This window comes from Podarcis bocagei (assembly GCF_964188305.1).
Source record: "Podarcis bocagei genome assembly, chromosome: 4".
Classification (NCBI taxonomy): domain Eukaryota; kingdom Metazoa; phylum Chordata; class Lepidosauria; order Squamata; family Lacertidae; genus Podarcis; species Podarcis bocagei.
The window spans coordinates 3,170,999-3,192,505 of record NC_138128.1 but is presented as its reverse complement, the minus strand read 5'-3'; the positions used below and the strand labels follow the sequence as shown (position 1 = coordinate 3,192,505).

The 21,507-nt window shown below is 46.3% G+C and overlaps 1 protein-coding gene across 1 annotated transcript in view; it reads right to left on the bottom strand.

Moving 5' to 3' along the window:
- Positions 1-19,335, bottom strand: part of BCL6 (BCL6 transcription repressor) — a 73,843-nt gene extending 54,508 nt beyond the window's left edge. Inside the window, exon 1 of the mRNA XM_081190205.1 lies at positions 18,990-19,335. The gene's annotated coding sequence lies outside the window, so the exon portion shown is untranslated. The remainder of the gene's footprint in view (positions 1-18,989) is intronic.
- Between the last annotated feature and the right edge of the window lie 2,172 nt (positions 19,336-21,507).

Below are 21,507 nucleotides of genomic sequence, written 5' to 3'. Positions count from 1 at the left end.
GAACACCCTCCCACCAGATGTCAAAGAGAAAAACAACTACCAGATTTTTAGAAGACATCTGAAGGGAGCTCTGTTTAGGGAAGCTTTAAATGTTTAATAGGTTATTGTATTTTAATATTGTGTTGGAAGCTGTCCAGAGTGGCTGGAAAAACCCAGCCAGATGGGCGGGGTATATATAATACATTTATTATTATTATTATTATTATTATTATTATTATTATTATTAGGAGTGGCAAAAAGAGTGAAAGGGGCAAGACCAGGGGTGGGCAAACTAAGGCCCGGGGGCCGGATGCGGCCCAATCGCCTTCTCAATCCAGCCCACGGACGGTCCGGGAATCAGCGTGTTTTTACATGAGTAGAATTGTCCTTTTATTTAAACTGCATCTCTGGGGTATTTGTGGGGCATAGGAATTCATTCATCCCCCCCAAATATAGTCCGCCCCCCCAAGGTCTGAGGGACAGTGGACCGGCCCACTGCTGAAAAAGTTTGCTGACCCCTGCTCTAACCACTATGCGATGCTACCTGTGCAGATTATATGGTCACTTCCCAGCTTCAGGAGTCGCCTGCCTCACCCATGTCAGGCTATTCTCTCTCACACCCCTGCAATGGCCTTTCCAGCTTGTGCAGTATTTCTACAGAAAACCAATCCTTTACCCATCAAACTTTTGTGAGTGCTAAGGCCACGGGCCCCTTAGAGTTGGCACCACGGTTTCCAGGGTCAGTGGCAAGTGATGGATGTGGTTTCTCACAGCTCAAACTAATAAAAACTTACATGTGCAGATGTTTCCAAAGAGACCAGTTTCCAAAGAGACCAGTTCAACTACAGTGGTGCCTCGCAAGACAAAATTAATTCGTTCCGCGAGTTTTGTCGTCTTGTGATTTTTTTTGTCTTGCAAAGCATGGTGTCGGGAAAGTTTTAGAAAAGCTTCAAAAATCACCAAAGTCTTAAAAAACCTCAAAAAAGGCTACCACACCGCGTTCTATGAGTTGCTCCTCGAAGTCAAGTCGCAACTGTATTAACGGTGTTAAGAAAAAGGAAACAAACTTGCAAGACGTTTCCGTCTTGCGAAGCAAGCCCATAGGGAAAATCGTCTTGCGAAGCAGCTCAAAAACAAAAAACCCTTTCGTCTAGTGGGTTTTTTGTCTTGCGTGGCATTCGTCTTGCGAGGTACCACTGTATATCACTTGAACACACCCGGCACTTGACCCGAAGGAACTGGTGATTAAATTTGCAAAGGAAAAGGATTTCGAATTGAAACTTTTGAGAAACTTGCATTACGAAATCGCAATCCACAAGCTTATTCAAAATGCCCCGTGTGCTAAAACATTTCCTTTTGCATTTAAGAAAAAACAATCAAATATCATTGCATCGCTTGTTTTTGCAATTTAAAATAAATTTAGTGGTTTCAACTTTTGTGCTTTTCCATTTCCCCCCCACAAGACATCTGTTTTTGAAAATGGAAATGAGCAATGGGGTGGGGGTGGGGTTGCAAATAGCATTGCGTACTGGCATGATTTTGAATACTATGCTTGCAAAAAGTATGCTGCGTTGCACAATTTGTCACTTATTAAAGTTAAAGGGACCCCTGACCGTTGGGTCTAGTCGCGGACGACTCTGGGGTTGCGGTGCTCATCTCGCTTTACTGGCCGAGGGAGCCGGCGTACAGCTTCCGGGTCGTGGCCAGCATGACTAAGCCGCCTCTGGCGAACCAGAGCAGCGCACGGAAACGCCGTTTACCTTCCCGCCGGAGCGGTACCTATTTATCTACTTGCACTTTGACGTGCTTTCGAACTGCTAGGTGGGCAGGAGCAGGGACGGAGAAAGGGGAGCTCACCCCGTCACGGGGATTCGAACCGCCGACCTTCTGATCGGCAAGCCCTAGGCTCTGTGGTTTAGACCACAGCGCCACCAGCTTGTCACTTATTAGGTGCTGGCAAAGGAAAGGGGATAAATGGATTTGCAGGACACCCCAGCAGTAAAATCCCAGGCACTGTAGACCAGAGGTGTCCAAATTTTTTTCAAAGAGGGCCAGATTTGATGAAGTGAAGATGCGGGAGGGAGCTCAAAGTTGTTCAGCTTTTTTAGGATTTTACCCCAGGACATATACTGCCAAAGGGACTGGATTAAATCGACCAGCGGGCCAGATTAGGCCCCCGAAACGGACTTCGGACATGCCTGCTGTAGACAAACACGGCTCTGTGAATCCATCTATCTTTTCCTTTGCCTGTCCTTCTGTCTGCACCTCACAGCTAACAGCTCCATGCAGCTCTTTTCTCTTAAATATCACTCAGCAAGCACACAAATAGGGATTAGCATGCTTTATCACACCGCTAAGTAGTCATTGCTATTCTCTGCTGTGTATCCCGTGCACAATCTGACTTAATGAGGAAGCAACAGGCCTGCCAGTTAGGAGGTGTTAACCCAATCAAGGGCAATTAATCTCCCTCACTGACCCACCTTCCTCCAAATCAATTTTTAACTCCTTGCTGAGCAAAGTCTTTATTTTGCTTTTTACGCTGAGTAAGCAGGCGGCAGGACGAAAATAGGTCTCCTGTCGGCAGTGGGAGGAAAGGCGGGCAGAGCTCTGCCCAAGTGTGCCCAACTGATTTTGAATATATTGATATGCAGTCATATGCGCGAACCCACCCACACGCAAGGTGCGCATACAAACATGCCTTTCCAGGAACGCGTCAGCTTGTCGCTTGCAAAGGTTTGAAATGCAAAATTAAGTGTTTCTCCCGCCCTCATCGTTCTAGAAGTATTTATTTATTATTTTGCATATTTATAAAGCACAGCAAGAAACGACCGAAGAGGTCCACAAGAAGACAGAACAGGAAAAAATGCAAAAGATAACAAACTCTCAAAACAGGTAAACCGTTTCTGAAAACTCTAAAGGCAATCCTAGAATTGGAAGGGACCCTAAGAGTCATCTAATCCAATCTCCTATAATGCAGGAATCTCAGCTCAGGCATCCACAACAGATGGCCATGGTCACCATTTCTGCAGTTCTGTGGTTAATATTCCATAAACGGACAGGCCCGCCCTTTTTAGGGATCCGCCCCCCCCCCACTGACAGGAGAGTCTGGATGGACAAAGTAAAGTCCGTTTTCACACAGCGCAGAGTTAACCTATGGAACTCCCTGCCTCAGGAGACAGTGATGGCCGCCACCTTAAAAGGTAAAGGGACCCCTGACCATTAGGTCCAGTCGTGGCCGACTCTGGGGTTGTGGCGTTCATCTCGCTTTACTGGCCAAGAGAGCCAGCATACAGGTTCCGGGTCATGTGGCCAGCATGACTAAGCCGCTTCTGGCGAACCAGAGCAGGGCACGGAAATGCCGTTTACCTTCTCGCCGGAGCGGTACCTATTTATCTACAGTACTTGCACTTTGAGGTGCTTGCGAACTGCTAGGTTGGCAGGAGCTGGGACTGAGCAACGGGAGCTCACCCCGTCGCGGGGATTCGAACCGCCTACCTTCTGATCGGCAAGGCCTAGGCTCTGTGGTTTAACCCACAGCACCACCCGCGCGGCCATGATGTCTTTAAAAAGAGGATTAGACAGATTCCTGGAGAGGGGTCTCGATGGTTTTAAAAGAGGATTAGACAGATTCCTGGAGAGGGGTCTCGATGGTTTCTGGGTGAGGCAAACAGTGGTCTCCTAAACAAATCTTAGCAGTGTCCTTTATCAAACGGCAGTTCCCAGGATTATTAGAGGGAAGCCATGGCTGTGAGTGCAGTGGTATAAGACCGCTTCCCTTCCCCGGGGGCGCGGCATTGCCGGCGGACATCCGGGACCTCACAGTGACCCGGGAGTGGCCAGAGGGATGCTCCCAGTGGCGTTACACCCCCCCCAGGCCAATCGGGTTAGCCAGGGAGCGTGGCCCCTTGCTATTTAAACCGCGGCGTGGTTGGGAGGCAACTTCCACTTGCCGGATCTCCCAGCCCCCCCCCCCATTTCATGCATTGCTTGACTTTGGCCTTGCAAATTTCCCCCTTAATTTTTAAAGCTGTATTTTAATCAACTGCTTGATTGTGTTTTAATGTACAGTGGTACCTCAGGTTACAGATCCTTCAGGTTACGCGTTTTCGGGTTGCGCACCGCTCCAAACCCGGAAGTACCAGAACGGGTTACTTCCGGGGTTCGGCGCTCGCACATGGGGAGAAGCACTAAATCACGCTTTGCACATGCGCAGTAGCGCCGAATCGTGACACTGCAGGTTGTGAACGTGCCTCCTGCACGGATCACGTTCACAACCCAAGGTACCACTGTATTTGATATTTGATGTTAGCCGCCCTGAGTCCAGTCTTGACCGGGTATAAATAAAAATTTACTTGCTTATTTGCTTACTGCAGATTAACGTCAGTCACCTGGTTGTGGGGGCCAGGTAGGAACTTTCCCACTTGGCAAACTGGCACCAGCCATTTGGTTTTCACCCGCCTTGTAGCAATCATCGCAACTTTGTAAGGTTAGGCATTGGGTGAGCCTTGTTGATGGGAGGGGAGATTGTTGCCTCCGCCTGCCCCTCCTCGTTAAGGGCATCCCGTTAAAGGGATCTGGGGGTGTGGTTACTGTCCGAAGCCTGGGCATGGGCTTGGGCCATGGCACGAGCCCATCGGGGACCCTGGGGGGGGGGTGCTCCGACTTGATGTACAGTAGACCCTCGGTTGGCGCGGGTGGCGCTGTGGGTTAAACCACAGAGCCTAGGGCTTGCCAATCAGAAGGTCAGCGGTTCGAATCCCCGCAATGGGGTGAGCTCCCATTGCCCAGTCCCTGCTCCTGCCAACCTAGCAGTTCAAAAGCACGTTAAAGTGCAAGTAGATAAATAGGTACCACTCCGGCGGGAAGGTAAACAGCATTTCTGTGCGCTGCTCTGGTTCGCTAGAAGCAGCTTAGTCATGCTGGCCACATGACCCGGAAGCTGTATGCCAGCTCTCTCTGCCAATAAAGCGAGATGAGTGCTGCAACCCCAGAGTCGTCCGCGACTGGACCTAATGGTCAGGGGTCCCTTTACCTTTACCTAGACCCTCGGGTTATGTTACTCTCGAGTAATGTCAACTTTGTTTTTTTTTTTTTATAAAATTTTTTTATTGGTTTTACAAAATTTATTTAAAACAAACAAACACATAGAAAGACATACAAACACGTATAGTTTCATAACATTTTTTCATAAACCTCTTTTCCCGGACTCCCCCATACCCCCCCTTTCTGCATCCCAATGTCCATAATTTTTAGCAACTTCTAAATATTTCTTTCCCACCTCTATCTTCTTAATCTTTTCTTTAATCTAATCTTATATCGCTGTAACCCTTTCTTTCTGAAAACCTCGACATTCTAGCATTCATCAAGTTTATAGTAGTCTTTAAGATAAGTTTTAAATTTCTTCCATTCTTCTTCCGCCGTCTCTTTTCCCTGATCACGGATTCTGCCAGTCATCTCAGCCAATGTCATGTAGTCCATCACCTTCATCTGCCATTCTTCCAGGGTGGGTAGATCTTGTGTCTTCCAATACTTTGCGATGAGTATTCTTGCTGCTGTCGTTGCGTACATAAAAAAAGTTCTGTCCTTCTTTGGCACCAGTTGGCCGACAATGCCCAAGAGAAATGCCTCTGATTTTTTAGAGAAAGTACATTTAAGTACCTTTTTCATTTCATTATATATCATTTCCCAGAAAGCCTTAATCTTCGGGCATGTCCACCAAAGGTGATAGAAAGTACCTTCAGTTTCTTTACATTTCCAACACTTATTATCAGGCAAATGATAGATTTTTGCTAGCTTGACTGGGGTCATGTACCACCTGTATATCATTTTCATAATGTTTTCCTTCGAGTAATGTCAACTTTGGGCGCGAAAGCGGCAAACCCAGAAGCACTTTTCCAGGTTTTGCTGCTCGCGCATGCGCAAAAGCACTTTATTGCGTCGTGTGTGCGTGCAGAAGCGGTGCCTCTGGATACGGATTTTTGGGGGTGCTCACGGACCCCCGGAATGAATTTAATTCGTATCCAGAGGGTCCACTGTATATCATAGGGCTCCCCCTATCGGTGGTTGACCCTCGAGAGACTTCCTGCAGACGGACAGGAGAGTCAGGTTATAGGCTGGCTTCACCCAAACGCATAAGCCAAACCTCTCACATCTGTAACCAATAAAGTTGTGGCCTAATTTATCCCATTAACCCAACATACTCGTGCCTGTGTGTTTGTTTCTGAGGGGAACTGCAGGGTCCGGGGCCCCGCCAAGCAAAAGTGCTTTTAAGGTAAGGTGCAGATGGGGCCTAAAATCCCACCCACTTCTTTCTCCTGGAAGATAAGCTACTGTTGCAGTAATTCAATTATTAGCACTGTTTTCTCAACGGGAGCTGCTCTGCGACTCTTATCTCAGTCAGATGGAGCAGTGGATATAGACACGGGCCCCGATCCAAAGGGCTGTGGGGCTCTGAGGCACAAACAGGTTTGTTAAATCGCCACATGCGCTTGGGGTATCAAGTCGTGTTCTGTGCATGTGTGCCACATTGCTCCCAGATGGGTTTCCTGGCACTGAAGAGAGTGTGAAAAGAGAGAATTAGATCTGCCTTGAAGATTATAGCTCACCGAGGGCATATCTCATGGTACAGGCCTAAACCGGTTCAACAGACATTTCCTCTCTTCAAGGCACCTACGGGAACTGGAAAGTGGCAACGCCAGCCTTTGCCAATTGGGTGCCTTCAAGATCTTCTGCACTACAACTCCCATCAGCAAAGGCTGACAGACTGAAAGAAAGAAATCCAGGACAGATCAAAGAAAGCACTTCTTCACACGGCACAGAGTTAAACTGTGGAACTCCCTGACACAGGAGCAACGATGACCACCAAGCTAGACTGATTCAAAAGAGGATTGGACAAATTCTGCTGAAGGCAGCCCTGTTTAGGGAAGCTTTTAATGTTTTATAGGTTATTGTATTTTAATATTCCATTGGAAGCCACCCAGAGTGGTTGGAGAAACCCAGCCAGATGGGTGGGGTATTATTATTATTATTATTATTATTATTATTATTATTATTATTATTATTATTTATTATTCATGGAGAAGGAGAGGGTTACTGATGCCTCCTAGCCATGAGGGCTCTGTTCCACCTCCACACTTGGAGGCAGAAATGCTTCTGAATACCAGTTGCTGAAGGTACACGGGTGGCGCTGTGGTCTAAACCACAGAGCCGAGGGCTTGCCGATCGGAAGGTCGGTGGTTCGAATCCCCACGACGGGGTGAGCTCCCGTTGCTCTGCCCCAGCTCCTGCCAACCTAGCAGTTCGAAAGCACATCAAAATGCAAGTACAGTGGTACCTCGGGTTAAGTACTTAATTCATTCTGGAGGTCTGTTCTTAACCTGAAACTATTCTTAACCTGAAGCACCACTTTAGCTAATGGGGCCTGCCGCTGCCGCCTTGCCGCTGGAGCACGATTTCTGTTCTCATCCTGAAGCAAAGTTCTTAACCCGAGGTACTATTTCCGGATTAGCGGAGTCTGTAACCTGAAGCGTTTGTAACCTGAAGTGTATGTAACCCGAGGTACCACTGTAGATAAATAGATACCGCTCCGGCGGGAAGGTAAACGGTGTTTCCGTGCACTGCTCTGGTTCACCAGAAGCGGCTTCGTCATGCTGGCCCCATGACCCGGAAAAACTGCCTGCGGACAAACACCGGTTCCCTCGGCCAGTAAAGCGAGATGAGCGCTGCAACCCCAGAGTCGTCTGCGACTGGACTTAATGGTCAGGGGTCTCTTTACCTTTTTACCAGTTGCTGGAAACCACAGAAGGGGAGAGCTGATCTTGGGTTCGAATCCCGCTTGCTGGTTTCCCACAGGGGTATCTGGTTGGACACTGTGAAGCCAGGATTCTGGGCTTTATAAAACCCACTGACCTGGTCCCACACACTCTTCTTATGATCTTGTGGGGGTGGGACCTTGTGGCGATGCCATTCATTTCAGCTGCACTCACTCAGCACTCAAACCCCAACAGCAATGAAAGGCTACAGAGATTCCCTGGATTGGACTGACACACTTCACCCTTGGAAGAGATAAAGGCGACAGTTTGCTTTCTAGGATCAAAACAGATAGCTCATCAGGCAGCTCTCACAGAGGCGATAGATAAGCTTTTTATTGGGCTGCTATTAATTGTTTGCACCACAGTTTGGTGCCAGAAGGGAAACGGGTAGCTGTTGCAGAAGGCAGTGACATTATTAATGCATCTGTTTTTAATGTATTTGATTGCAAATATTTGATTTAGAATACGGTCGATCTGCTGTGGACAAGGTAATGGCAGAGAGAGAGGGAGAGATGTTTCTTTTACAGCCATTGGAGCCTTACTGCTAATATGCAAAATCTTGGAATCAACAACAGTGATGCATTTGGCAACGTGCTAACAGGAACCCTGCAGTCACTCAAGGAATTGTCTCCATGTCTGTTGCAATCTGTGTTGATGCACTTATTAATAGGAGCACTTACAGTTTCCCTGGAGCTTAGACAGACTCAGCAACTTCCAGCAGTTTAGATAAAGGTAGGAATCGCTATGACATGTGAAGAGGCGCTATGGGTCTCACATGAGTCCACCGTGTGATGCAGCTGCAAAAAAGGCTAATGCGATTCCAGGCTGCTGCAACAGAAGTCTAGTGTCCAGATCAAGGGAAGTTAAGTGCTTGTGGTTGTTTAGTCATTTAGTCGTGTCTGACTCTTCGTGACCCCCTGGACCAGAGCACGCCAGGCACTCCTGTCTTCCACTGCCTCCCGCAGTTTGGTCAAACTGGTAGCTTCAAGAACACTGTCCCACCATCTCGTCCTCTGTCGTCCCCTTTTCCTTGCGCCCTCCATCTTTCCCAACATCAGGGTCTTTTCCAGGGAGTCTTCTCTTCTCATGAGGTGGCCAAAGTCTTGGAGCCTCAGCTTCAGGATCTGTCCTTCCAGGGAGCACTCAGGGCTGATTTCCTTCAGAATGGAGAGGTTTGATCTTCTTGCAGTCCATGGGACTCTCAAGAGTCTCCTCCAGCACCATAATTCAAAAGCATCAATTCTTCGGCGACCAGCCTTCTTTATGGTCCAGCTCTCACTTCCATAAATCACTACTGGGAAAACCAGAGCTTTAACTATACGATAGGGTTGGTGATATGGTTGGTGCAGTGCAAACGCACCAGCGGGCACACCGAACCAGCTCTGCCAAAGTTGTATTTGGCTTGGAGCAGCAAGAGGGAAGACCTTGTGCGCATCTAACCACTCCAAAGTAGAGGGTGCAAGAACCTGCCAATTTCAGTTTTCCTCATTTCTGCTGTCTTAAGTTTGATCCTCCACATTTGCCGTTTGCAAATACTTCATTTAAGTTCCTCGTGAAAATTCACCAGCACTCAAGCGCGAATGTCTTCAAATCGATCAATCTATTAGAACCATGGAGCTGGAATTAATCCAATCTATATCTATCTGTTCAATTTTGCCTAACATGCATATTTTTGCAAAGCAATTTCCCTCAATACAAGGCATTTTTCACTTGCACGTTCACTAATAACTGCATTTTTATGCACACGTTCACCTTATGCACACATCTGCATTATTATGATTTTTTTGCACATTTCTCGACCGGAGAACTGCATTGCAAAATTTGGAGAAATGCTAATTTCGAAGGATGGATGCGTTTCATCCCACATATTGCTTTTGGAAACTGCCAGTTAGGTGCTGTTGTCATGGCTCTGTCTTCAAATATGAACTGAACTGAATTTCTCCCTCATTCCTAAACTGATCTTTATTCCCACCCCCACCCTGTTTTAAGTCTGTGTTGATAAAAACACACCTTTTCCTGGGTACTCCCCATACGAATGCAGTGAGGTGATTAAGAAGTCACAACTAAAATTTCAGCTTGAGCTTGCACTCCCTGGGTGGCGCCTGCCAAATTGCCATCTCCCAGGTCTCCATCTCCCACGATGAGGAAAACAGCAATAATGCCGGGCCCCTAATAGGTTGATTAATCTACTGATTGGACAGATTAAATCTTGCCGCCTAATTATTTCTCAAATGAAAAACCGAAGACTGAGGTTCAGATTGTACAATTTCTCTAGACCTCACAGGGAGTTCAGGGCTGAGGAAAGGACATAGCTTTCTGGAGGAAATGCAGAAGATGTGTTTTGCCTACGGACGTGGATGGACAGGTAGGTGCCTCGCAAGACGAAATTAATTCGTTCCGCAAGTTTTTTCTTCTTGCGAGTTTTTCGTCTTGCGAAGCACGGTTTCCCATAGGAATGCATTGAAAATCAATCAATGCATTCCTATGGAGACCATCTGGGGACAGAGGGGAAGCGCCGCTCTGTCCCCTCTTTTGAAGCAAGGGGTGGAGAGGAGAAGATCGCTTCTCCCCCTTGCCGCCCCTTGGTTCAAAAGGGGTCCGGGGAGAGAGGGGAAGGTGCTGCGCCTTCCCCTCTGTCCCTGGAGCTTGCGGGGCTGGCAATGGGGAGAAACGATCTTCTCCGCGCCACCCCTTGCTTCAAAAGAGGTCCGGGGACAGCGGGAAGCACAGTGCGAGAGAAGATTGCTTCTCCCCGCCGCCCCTTGCTTCAAAAGAGGTCCGGGGACAGCGGGGAAGACGCGCTGTGCTTCCCGCTGTCCCCGGAGCTTGCGGGGCAAGCTTCGTTTTGCGAAGCAAGCCCATAGGGAAATTCGTCTTGTGAAGCAACTCGAAAACGAAAAAACCTTTCACTTTGCGAGTTTTTCGTCTCGCGAGGCGTTCGTCTTGCGGGGCACCACTGTAGTTGTTTTGGGCTTCATGAAAGTTTTGCATGAGCCATAAGTCATGGGAACATAAGAAATGCCCTGTAGCTGGATCAAGGCCCATGCTCATCTAAACCTCTTCTCGTTACCACCCCCTAAATCTGTTCTGGGGGAGGGGGTTCTCCAACCCTCCATAGCAGATTTGGGGGCATTGTGGGGTGTGAGTGGGGAGGGAGGAGGGAATCCTCTTACACAAGTGCTAATCCTTGCACTTTTACACAAAGTTAGTTGAAGATTCATCGTCTGAGTCAACACAACACAAAGGAAATAGAACCAAAACCCACATCTCCATTTGGATCGAAGTGCAGAGTGTTTGAGGAAGGGACATTCGCAGGGAAACCAAAATGCTTGTTTACAAAGCTATTGTACTACCAGCCTTACTGCATGCTTGTGAAACGTGGACCATTTATAAAGGCCATCTCCAGCTCCTCTAAAGATTCCATCAACGATATCTCCGAAAATTTTTACACAACACTTGGGAAGACAAGCGAACTAATACCAGTGTCCTGGAAGAAGCAAATATCACCAGTGTTGAAGCAATGATTCTTCAACATCACCTTTGTTGGACTGGTCATGTTGTGCGGATCCTGATGATCGTCTTCCAAAGCAACCACTCTATTCTGAACTTAAAAATGGAAAGCGTAATGCTGGTGGTCAACAAAAGAGGTTTAAAGACTCTCTCAAGGCAAATCTTTAAAAATGTAGTATAAACATTGACAACTGGGAAACACTGGCCTGCAAGCGCTCCAGTTGGAAAATAGCTTTGACCAAAGGCGTCATGGGCTTTGTAGACGCTCGAACTCAGGACACAAGGGAGAAACATGCTAAGAGGAAGGCATGCTTGGCAAACCCTCGCCGTGATCAGCTCCCGCCCAGAAACCAATGTCCCCACTGGAAGGATGTGTGGATCCAGAACTGGCCTCCACAGTCACTTACGGACTCATTGTTAAAACCGTGTTTATGGAAGACAATCTTACTTGGCTACGAGTGATCGCCAAAGAGGAGGAGGAGGTTCCCTAGTGAGTTAGCTTTTCTCCTAAGCTTGGATCTGAGGGGTGGGGGTTGTCAGAAGGGAGACTGGGGCTCATATTACTTCCCAGATGCTCCAATCTCCTCAATAGCACGACATGATCACAGAATCATAGATCTGGAAGGGAGCCCAAGGGTTATTTAGTTCAGCTCCCTGAATCCAGCACTGCAGAGTTGGCATTGAGGAGGGGGGCTGGGATAGATGACCTCTGGGAACATTTCCAATTCTGTGGTTCTGGAGCCATCACAGACTTGTAGGGAGGAGTGCTGGCAAAATAATGGTCCTCGTGCAACATTATTAATTGCATGGGTCTCGTGCAACACCATTTACCAATATTACTGTTAACAAGCTGTGCTATCATAATGATTAAGGCCTTAAATGCTAATTTTAGGTTATATGTTAGTGACTAAGTTTTAATTTATATATATTTTAACTGTTGCTATATCTGTAGTGTCCCTGTTATACCTAATTGCAAATTCAAATCTATCCCTATTGTGTTTTATGACTTCCTTGATATTGTATGTGGGTTGGAACTGGTCTGTGTCCGAAATAATAAAATTCAGTTCAATATTACTGTTATATCTGTTTTGCAAGCAATACAAGAGCAAACAGTGATAAACGCTGAATTAGGGCACAGCTCCTTCTGCAGTCCTGTGCAGCTGTATTGAGTAGGCAGGTTGAAAAGAAAGCAGACAGATGGCCTTGACAGGAAATGGGGACTACAACAGCGGCCCTCAATATTTATATAGTCGTTTACAGTTATAGACCGCTCTCCGCTGCGTATTTTCAATCCCAGAGCAACGAAGAAAGTGAGGGAAAAACAACAGGAAGACAATGACCAGCAAAAGTAATTCAAACAAGAAAAACAATAGAATTAAAAAGAAAAGAGCAATATGAAATAATCACAAAAACGCATGAACAGGTCCAATAAACAACAAATTAACTCTTCTGCCCTAAGGTTGGCAAGCAAAACTACGAGAAAAATTAAGATTCCCAGTTTTGCCAACTTCCTAGGATAAAAAACCAAGCCCGGGACAATCCAATTGGATTAAACGGCCAATCGTCTCCTTAGCAACGGTTACCACCCTGACAACAACAGAATAAAACTTCCTTCCTCTTCCCACCCATCCACCTCTTACATAACCTGCCACGAATGCCTTGAAACCACCTCTTCAAGGAAATCTCTTTCTAGTAAAATACCAGTCCTCTCAACCCACCTAGCTGCAACCAAAAGCGGCAGACAGTGTCTTATTTTCCCTCTACAGGGGATCACCCCATCACGACGCGGCTAATAGAAGAATTGGGGAGAGAATCCAAAGGACATCTCACAATTGAATGTGGTGGCTAATTTGGTGCTCGCTTCTGTGCCAAAGGCACTTTTTTACTTCTGTAGTGCAGCGGAGGGGCCCGTGAGCAAATAATTCACTTTCTGCTTGGCATGGAGGCTCAAGCCTTGACTTCTAAAATGCGAGCTCATATCTAGTACACTGCGCCACGCCGGTCTGCCAGGCGCTGTCCCTATCTGCCTAAGTTGGGCCAGGATCATCATCATCATCATCATCAAACCTTTTATTGGCATCACGTCCATCCATCCAAAACAAATCAATACAGAATTCCCACTTCCCCAGTGGCCCAAAACAGTTGCTAAAAGAAAGGAGGCAGAGCAGTCTATCGTCACATCTCTTGGTCTCCAGGGAGATCAGACGTCTGCAGTGTATTTCAACGACAAAAAACCAAACAGAGATATTTAGCCACTAACTTGTTGAGCTCCTGATCATTCCCCAGTAATAGAAAATGTATGATCCCCGACTCTGGTTTCCAATTGGCGAGACAGAGTTGATCTAGAAATTGCTGGCGGAGATCAGCATATAGTTTACAATTAAGAAGCAGATGTGTGAGGGTTTCCACCAGGTGGTCTTCACATGGGCAAGTTCTTTCTCCTTCCACCCTGCCTGAGAACCTTCCCCATAGGAGGTTTGATGGATTTGAATTAAACCGGGGCAGGATCCTTTGTGGTGCAAAGGGCTAAGGAGGTGAGACATATTCCCAGCTGGCTTTCATCCCTGCCAGTTCCGTCCATTCCACCCATTATTTTGTGATTCTTGCAATTTCAGGGGGCGCCTTCTGAATCTACAATTTTATGATTCTATGATCAAGCATAAAGCTTCCTGCTAGTGCGGACTTCCTTGTTCTAGAGCAGGTACTTCATAACTTCCTTGAGTGTTTTGGTCTTGCCGGGACATATCACTGAACTCCAATAATGCCTGTCGATTGCTAGCACGGAGCAAACTGTCAACTTACAGATTTGAAAATAAGGGACCAGCAGCCTTGAAAATAAGGGATCAGCAGCCAAAATAAGGGATTTCCCGGGCACAGGTATGTTCGACTTCTGAGCCCCTCCGAGCCAAAGGCAGAAAGCCCAGCCAGCAGCCAAAGGAAGCCTCAAGCGGTGGTTCCCACAGCGCAGCAACCCGGCAAAGGGGATGCAGCAAGGAAAACCACCGTCACCTCTCTGCTGGGAAGCGCTGAGCAAAGGTGAGTCCCCAGGCAGTGCGGCCGATTTGATGGGCACAAGGCATGCAAGCTCCACCCCCCAGTCGTTCTTAGACTCCTTATTGGGTGAGCAACGCAGCCAAGCAACACAGTTGGAGCCTCCCTCCTCCCTGGCCGGCAGGGAGGGAGGGAGAGGAGCTGCTTCCTTTGAAACCCGGGAAATTTAAGGGACATCATCAATAAGGGACAGCAGCGGGACACGGTGCTGGGATAAGGGACTTTCCCACCAAGTAAGGGACTGTTGACAGCTATGGCACGGAGGGCAGAGAGGCGTGTATGAACATATGTAGAAACTAATATCTTGGGCAAAGGTGAAATTTACATTTGTGGCTCCACCCACTTCTAGTTTTGGCTCCGCCCACCACTAGCAGGCAGAAATCCTGGGATCCCGAGGTCAGTATATAGTTACCAGACCTTTTTCGACTTCCGGTCAGCGCCAGCGACCAATGGCGGATTCCCTCTGAGCTCCGGAGGGGATCTGCTCCGTGGGACTGGGTCTTGCCGCTGCGGCGAAGCGGGGACCCTAAAAAATCACAGGCGGTGAAGCCTGTGAGCGAGGAGACTCGCGGGCACCATTTCAATGAATCCGGGGAAACTGGGCAACGGCTGCCTGCCCACAACTCCGGAGCCTCCCCTGATCTGTCCAAACAAAGGGGGAAGGGGGCAGGAGATCGGGGGAGGCTCGGGAGTCATGGGCGTGTGGCGTGCTGTAGCCTAGTTCTTTTAAAAACTGCGCATTTATGTTTCACAGGGTGTGAAAGAACTGCTTTGCACCTTGCCCGGAAGAAAAACCGCACATAAGACACATCATATGGGGACTTCCGAAGAGGAGAAAAGGCAGGCGCCACGGCAGTGAGCAGCTCCCGAAGCCAGCCAGAGCCGACTGCGCTACCCGGCTGGCTCTGGGCTGCTGAGGCTGCCGCTGCCATGTTTCCTAGGAACAGATTTGCAAATCTGGGGACTGTCCCCGGGAACCGGGGGCGTCTGGTAACCCTAGGTCAGTACCCACCCAGACAGTGGAACTCCGCAGGTTCCTTAACTGGACCATTGTCCAAATTTGCATCTTTTGCCAGGAATCGGAAACCATTTCTTGACAATTGCCTTTTAACATGCATTGCCAGCTTTCATTGCCTCAAGTTTTAAGACGTAATATCTTTAATCCGTGCTGCTCTCGGGCTGTCGTTTCGCCCTTAAGTGTTAATTGCATTATTGTTCACCGGAGGTTTTAAAACAGAAGTTTGCATGGCCATCTATAAGGGATTATTCAGTACAGTGGTACCTTCTGACATCAAGAATCACAAGAATCTGACATCAAGAATCACAAAACAGAGAAACCAGTAGGAGAACACTTCAGTCTCCCAGGACATTCTATACAAGATCTCAAAGTAGCTGTTTTACTACAAAGGAATTTCAGAAATAGACTGGAAAGAGAAGCTGCTGAATTGCAACTCATTACCAAACTCAAAACCATGGAGAGACCTGGTCTGAACAGAGACATTGGATTCTTATCTCATTATACATGACTAAGCCATTTCTCACCTTCTCACCCCTTGCCTTTTCCTGTAAGACCTATTGCAGTCGTTAAGAGTCGTCAACAGGCTCATCTCAGCTATCTGCCAATCTCCCATTCCCACCACCCTTCTGAGTAATACCCCTCCCCACCTTCTCACTATATAGAAGGATCTGGCAACTTCTGTTTCAGTGTATCTGAAGAAGTGTGCATGCACACGAAAGCTCATACCAAGAACTAACTTAGTTGGTCTTTAAGGTGCTACTGGAAGGAATTTTTTTATTTTGACTATGGCAGACCAACACGGCTACCTATCTGTAAGTGGTACCTTCGTTCTCAAACTTAATCCGTTCCAGAATTCTGTTCCAAAACCAAAGTATTCTAAAACCAAAGCGCTTTCCCATAGAAAGTAATGCAAAATGGATTAATCCGTTCCGTTCCGGACTCTTAAAAACAACCCCTAAAACAGCAATTTAACATTAATTTTGCTATCTAACGAGACCATTGGTCCATAAAATGAAAGCAACAAACAATGTACTGCAGCCACACAATCAATCAATCAATCAATCAATCCATCAGTAGCTGAACTGGGTTCCACACAGTCACAAAAAACAAAAAAAGAGCCACAAAAACGCAAAATTAATAGCCAAAACAGACAGACCTCAACGTAACACTCAAAACGGAATTGTGGCACTCAAACTGGAAGCGTAACACTCAAAACGGAGCACATTCGGCTTCTGAAAACAGTTCGCAAACTGGAACACTTACATCTGGGTTTGCAGTGTTTGGGTACCAAGGCATTTGAGAATCAAGGTACCGCTGTATTTTGCTTTGGGCTGGCCTAGATGACGCTTTGGGTCCCTCCCAACTCTACAGTTATTTATGTTTCTTTGATACTACTTCCAGAAATTCTTTGCTGGACATCAGTGGGCCAGTGGGCTGGGGTTGCAGATGTGAACCTATTTCTGCATCATGGTCCAAGGGCCACCCAAACAGCATGTAAAGGTGTGTTTGAGTCACCGAGAATAAGTCCTATTCCCCTTTATGCTGGCTGCAACCAATTGGAATAAAAGGAAGTGAGGAAAGCCATTTCTTGACAGTCGCCTAGGATTGTCAAGGGCTCCTAGGATCCATCTGGGAGAAAGCACTCAGGAAGAATACCAAACAGTTCTTATTCTGTGTGCTCCAAAGCTAAGCATTTCTGGACACCGGAAGCAGCAGGCGCTTCAGTTTTCAGAGAATGGTAGGCAACTTCTGCTAAGTATTAAGGTTGCCACACTAGAAGAAGCTACTGGAGCATGCCAAATGATTTGCCTGAGTATGTTGCACAGAAAACAGGTCTTGCTGAAGGGCAACGCAGAGAGAGCTGTGCTAATTGTCGGCGATGCATTCCTCATTGTTAACGTTGTATAATTAAAGAATTCCTGCATAAACCCAAAAGGATATGTAACCTTAGCAGAGGCGTGGCCGTCAGAGGGAGTGGCTGAGCCTCTCACAAAGGAATCACCTCTATTGATTACCGTATTTGCCCAAATATAAGCCGCACCCGAACATAAGCCACACCTTTAAAATTCAAGGGGGGGGGGGGAAAGACAATACCTGAATATAAGCTGGTCCTTTAAAATTCCACAGGTGCTCACACCCGTTCCATTTTACCGTATGTCTGTTTCAGCAGCGATATCATAAAAGCCGATTTTTGCAAAGTCACAAATTTAAGCCGCACTTTAACTAACTTTTCACGTTCAGAATTTGGAAAAAACGTGAGGCTTATACTCAGGCCAATACGGTATGTGACATGGTTTAGGAAAACAGTTCCCAAAATGGTCAGTACCATCCACTAGGCAGAGGAATACAGTGGTACCTCGCAAGACGAATGCCTCGCAAGACAAAAAACTCGCTAGATGAAAGGTTTTTTTGTCCGCGATTTGCCTCGCAAGACGAATTTCCCTACGGGCTTGCTTCGCAAGACGAAAACGTCTTGCGACTTTGTTAAGCCGTTTAAACCGTGCTTCGCAAGACGAAAAATTCGCTAGACGGCAAAAATTGCGGAACGAATTAATTTCGTCTTGCGAGGCACCACTGTATCCTAGGGGTGTGCTAAGACAAGGAGGCAGCCATGGAGGGGAGGGTGCTGAAGGTGTAAATAAAAAACACTATTCTTCCTCATTTATTAGTAGCGCTATCAGTAGTGTTCTGACCTTAATACCTGGGCAAGTTCATACAGGGTGAAGTGGAAACCTGAGTTTGAAAAATGAGGAGCAGCTCATGGAATAGACTATTTGAACATATATGTTTAAATAATTCCCCTGCCCCCCAATTATATATTTTTAGTTTTTCTCCATTCCTCTCCTTTACTAAATTTGCAAATAATAATTCATGAAAAGTAAGAATACTCAGAGCAGACCATTATTATACTCAGTGCTGGATTTATGTATAAGCTAAACAAGTTATAGCTTAGGGCCCCACTCTCTTGGCCCCCCCCCAAAAAAAAATAAAGGAAAAAAACCGGATGTACATTTCCAAAATATAAGATAAAAAAAATAAAAATAAATCCTACATACCTATGAGGTCCATCAGTTACCATCTAGCATATATTCAACACAAAAAACAGTGACAATTTGTTGTTGACAAAGAACAGCTGGACATATAAAGGGCCCCATGACCTTCAGGAGCTGAGGGCCTCATCAGACCGAAATCTGGCCCTGATTATACAATGCTTCAAACGGGTGCATCTAAGTGGCTTACCGCAACATCCATATGTAAAATACCAAGTAGGTTCAGCTCATGTTATAAATCTTGATAGCAAGAAGAATATAAACACCGCTCTGTTCCACTAAGAATAATGTGTGAATACAGTTAAGCCTTCATTGAGAAAGGTTTGGGAAGAAAATAAAAAGGTTTGCAGAAGGCAACCAAAGGCATGGAGTTATGGAGCCTGCCTTCTCTACACAAGGATGTGAGTGAGCAATTGGTCTCACAGCTTCTAAGAACTCGTTCCTAGAGATCGTCTGCCATTAGACCAGCTGTTGATCCTCCTGGGCAATGTTGACTGAGATCGCGTGTTTCTCATTCTGCATCAAAGCACGGGGTTTCAGATGAGCAGAAACTGTTGACCACAGGCTTACCTTGCCTTGCTGAGGGTGCTACAGTCGCATCTTCGAAGGTGCCTCCTTGCCTCTGTTGACTCCAGTTCAACCACTTTCTACTCCGAAGTCGCCACTCTGGTTTCCACACATTTGCTGCCTTTTACAACGCCTGCCGGCTCTTTTCCTGTCTCTGAACTTGGGCAAGCTCCCAGTACCGTATTGAATCTAGTCAAGTAGGGGCGTGTCTCCGGGACACCTCATGCTTGCCTAAACAGCCAAGGTTGTGTCCTGGTGGAGCACAGCTCCTTGTGGAAGCTGCCAAGTCTCCCCGGTTGAAAGCGCAAACGCTTTTGGGACGCCTGATTTCAGTCAACAGCGAGAAGGTGCCTTTCCAGTTCACCAAAAGCAGGTGTGGAGAGACACACCCCAAGATGTGAGCCGGTGATTGAAAGGCAAGCAGCTCACTCTAGGAACCAGCCTCTCGGAAGGATGAAACCAAATGAGACAGGAGTCATAAGATGAATGCTTGGCCAATGGAATCTGCAAAGGTTCAGGACTTTGAGGCCCTTCTCCTTGGAGAGGAACAGTGCATGCTTTGTGGTTTAATCTCGGGAATAAGAAGAGAGCCAGGGGACGATGGATAATTAAAATGAGCAATTTGCATTTTGTTTAAGGTGAGAAAGAGATGCTTCTCTTATGTGGAGCCAACTATGAGCACAGATGATCAAAGGCGGTACCCGTGATATGATAAAATTAAAAAATAATGTCACATGCCACCCCATTCTCTGAGTGGTGAGAGATTCCAGAATTTCTCCAGGGTTCTGTTTCCAGAGAATGGAGGTCAGTGGAGACGGTGGAGCTTTTAGGATACATGGTTCTACTTACACACATGTACAACCTGAGCATAAGGTGGGGGAGCTCAGGGCATCGACACCCCAACAGATCTTGCAAATCCATTAGTCGCAGCTTTGGGTCCAGCACAGAGCAAGCAGGTCTCTGTGGATCCAGCTTCCAGCCTGTTCCAGCTCAGCTCACAAACCTTCTCTGTCTATGGTTCTCCTACCTCAGAGGTGCCCAAACCTTTTCCAAAGAGGGCCAGATTTGATGAAGTGAACGTGCGTGAGGGCCGACCAAAATTATTGAGCTTTTTTAGGATTGAGGTTGTTGAGTTTTTTGGGGGGATTTTACCCCAAAGTTGTTGAGCTCTTTTTTTAGGATTGAATAATAATAATAATAATAATAATAATAATAATAATAATAATAATAATAATAATAATTTATTTATACCCCACCCATCTGGCTGGGTTTCCCCAGCCACTCTGGGCAGCTTCCAATCGAGTGTTAAAAACAATATAGCGTTAAATATTAAAAACTTCCCTAAACAGGGCTGCCTTCAGATGTCTTTTAAAGAGAAGATAGCTGCTTATTTCCTTCACATCTGAAGGGAGGGCATTCCACAGGGCAGGCGCCACCACCGAGAAGGCCCTCTGCCTGGTTCCCTGTAACCTCACTTCTCGCAATGAGGGAACCGCCAGAAGGCCCTCAGAGCTGGATCTCAGTGTCCGGGCTGAGTTGTGAAGTTGCTGGGCTTCTTCTTTTTTTAAAATAATAATAATAATAATTTTTTATTAGTTTTTCAACATATCATTTTCAACAATAATTAAACATACTTTCATATCTTATACCATTTTTTTGACTTCCATCAATCACATCTGAAAATTTTCCAATCTATTCACTTAATATGCATTTCTTACTTTGACTATTACATTTAAATCTCATAACTAATATCTCTATTCTTTCTCTACTTTGCAATATTTCAGATATTTCTCCTTACAAAACTTCTTGTAGTCCTACTAGCGTAATTTGTTGATTACAGTTGCTCTTCAAATAGTTCGTATATTTCTTCCAATCTTCTGTGAATCTCTGGTCCCACAGGTTTCAAATCCTTCCTGTTATTTTATCTAATTCTGTGTAGTCCATTAATTTTGTCTGCCATTCTTCTTTCGTCGGAATTTCTTCTTGCTTCCATTTCTGGCTAACAATACTCTTGCTGCTGCTGTTGCATATAAAAACAATTTAACATCTTGCCTATTAATATCTTCACCTATAATACCAAGTAAAAATGCTTCTGGTTTTTTTTTAAAAAATGTATATTTCAACATCTTTTTCATCTCATTATATATCATTTCCCAGAAGGTTCTTTACTTTCTTACATTCCCACCAGACGTTGTTGGGCTTTTGGGGGGATTTTACCTCAGGAGATAAACTGCCCCAGGATTAAACTGACCGGACGTGCCTGTCCTACCTAGTATCTAGGTAAGAAGGGAAGCCCCCCACCCATTTGTCCTATGGCACAGAGCAGCTTTGTTGGTTACGCCAATTGTGGTACTTAACCAATCAGCCAAAACCATCACCTAGACAAAATGACTGGTTTGGCAAGCTTGCTCCCATACATTCTACCACCCCTCCAGACACAGAACCCCAGGAACTGGAAGGGATGAAGGCAGGGCAGGATTGAGGTTTGTTGAGGCCCTAAGCTACTGGAGGTCATGGGGCC